At 43.2% G+C, this 2,500-nt stretch overlaps 1 protein-coding gene across 3 annotated transcripts in view; it reads right to left on the bottom strand.

Moving 5' to 3' along the window:
* The window catches only part of pag1 (phosphoprotein membrane anchor with glycosphingolipid microdomains 1), an 85,817-nt gene that overhangs the window by 6,510 nt on the left and 76,807 nt on the right, over positions 1–2,500 (bottom strand). The gene's annotated exons all lie outside the window — the stretch shown is intronic.

The following is a 2,500-nucleotide window of genomic DNA, read 5'->3' as shown; positions in this document are numbered from 1 at the left end:
CCCAATCTGGCAACACTGTTGATCAGCTGTTTGCGAGCATAACTAATGACACAAAGCCACATACTAACAATTCCACACACAGCCTCTCGGCACTACGGAGCTACGTAACCGTGACAACAAGAAAGGTAAACAAACAACTTCAGCATGGCAGCCTTCCAGCATACTACAGCCAAGCCATAATCAAAGGAGCACTTCATATGCTAATACCTCACCGCTCAGTTTACATAAGCACCTCAACATACAAACACATTCTCTCACACACAAATACACATGCAGGCAGGCACGCACACACATACGCGTGTGTCGTCTGTGAAACCTGGGTGTTTGAATTCAGAGGCCGTAATCACACACTGTTCTGAACATATAGTACACCCACTCACCAGGACACCAGTCCTTACATACTGGCGCACACACACACACACGCACGCCCGCGCGCATGCATACACGCCTCTCACTTGTCCATTCTGTGCCATCATGTCACTGATGGTATTGTGGAGGAAATCTGGTATATAGAGTGACAGAGTAGTTAGTGCTTGCACCTAAAGGACAGTAAAGACGAACCGTAAGATATCACTTGCATTATACTTATGTTACTATTACTACTTTTATATACTTTTATTACTATTATATTTGCATGTTTCAGTTCTTACTTGTAATACTTTAATTCCTATATGTTGAACAGAGACGCAGAAACCGGAGTGTGTGTGTGTGTGTGTTAGTAGCTGCACCTGACAGAGGTCAGGTCTGGGCAGTCTGCCAAGTGCAGGTGGTGCACATCACTGTCCTGACAGGGAGGCATGTGTGTGTGTGTGTGTGTGTGTGTGTGTGTGTGTGTGTGTGTGTGTGTGTGTGTGTGTGTGTGTGTGTGTGTGTGTGTGTGTGTGTGTGTGTGTGTGTGTGTGTGTGTGTGTGTGTGTGTGTGCCTTAAATTACATGCCTATGCCTTAAAATAAAGAGAAGAAATACATATTAAGTAGTACATTAGGTTGGCGTTAAATTGGTTTTATATTAAAGCTCTATTTATGTAAAAAGATAAAGGTGTCTAGATATGACCATATACTAATAGAGAGTCCCTCTCCACATACAATGTGACTGACTGAAAGTCCAAGTGATGTCAGGCCGTCGTTGGGAAGTTCCCACTGTAAGAGACCAGGTGCGCGACCTTGAAGATTAGGGAGTGAAGATGCCTGGGTGTCTAGATGTCCAGGAGGGTGACAGCAATAGAAATACGACTTTAGCAATTAAACTGCTTTTTGATAGTGGCCTATGGTCCTACAGTAACATAAAGTACCTTTATGACAACTAGCAACAGATGTTGCTTAACCGAAACTGCCTTAATTGGGTGCATCCCAAGTGCCTGTGTTAGGAGAAGGGGCTAAAGTGGCTCCAAAGGAACAAAACGGGAGTGTCCTCATCCATGTAGGATCAAACATAAGGTACATATTTCAACTTCGTTAGTAGATAAGGTCTGGACATAAGTTATAGTTAACAAAGTCTAGGTGACAGGTCTGATGCCATCTCCCAGTTTTAATGAGGAATATGATTTAGCACCTAGCAAAATTTCCCGTGAGAAAGCACATGATGTCAATGTTCAAAACTAATTAATAACCCAAAAAGCTCTTTAATGATGTTCTTTTTGGAAACTCCCGTCAATAAATCCACGATTGTAAAATTTCCCGACATCTCGTAACGTCATCTGAGATTTGATTGGCCAAAAGGTGGTCAGGCCAGGTGGACAAAGGACAGGGATTGGTCAGGCGTACAAGATGCCCCAGACCAGGGAGCATAAAAGACGGCCAGTCCAGAGCTCGGAAGGACAAATGCAACGGAGTCCCAAGAGGCAACCTGACGCATCTCCTCAACTGATCAACTTCACCGCGGTTTGTTGTCTGGCTTTGCAGTAAGTAATTCTCGGCTTTGGTTTTGTGGGACTTAGTTTTTTGGAAAAACTTTGGTTCTGAAAAAGACTGTTTCTGGAAAAACTCAGTCTTCAAAAAAGACTTAGCCTCCGGAAAAAAACTTTGGTTCTGGAAAAACTCAGTCTTCAAAAAAGACTTAGCCTCCGAGAAAAACTTTGGTTTTACAAAAACTTGTTGTCTTGTTGAAATGTTGTTGAAATGTCTAAGATGTTTTGCATTGGAAACTTGTACGTTGAACTTGCTTCTACAATGTCCCTAACCTGAGTCGAGTAATAAAAGTCTCCATCAACAAACTATGCCAGTGTATTTGCCTATTGAATTATTTGTCTCCTATTTTTACCCCATATTCACATGGCCTGGTGATTGGCACATCGATTGGAAACCACGACAAAACGTTCACACACACACACACACACACACACACACACACACACACACACACACACACACACACACACACACACACACACACACACACACACACACACAGACACACACACACACACACACACACAGGGAGACATGCAGACATGCACACACACAGACACAGACACACACACACACACATACACACACACACA

This window comes from Engraulis encrasicolus, chromosome 20, assembly GCF_034702125.1.
Source record: "Engraulis encrasicolus isolate BLACKSEA-1 chromosome 20, IST_EnEncr_1.0, whole genome shotgun sequence".
Taxonomy (NCBI): domain Eukaryota; kingdom Metazoa; phylum Chordata; class Actinopteri; order Clupeiformes; family Engraulidae; genus Engraulis; species Engraulis encrasicolus.
This window is presented reverse-complemented; position numbering and strand designations above follow the sequence as displayed.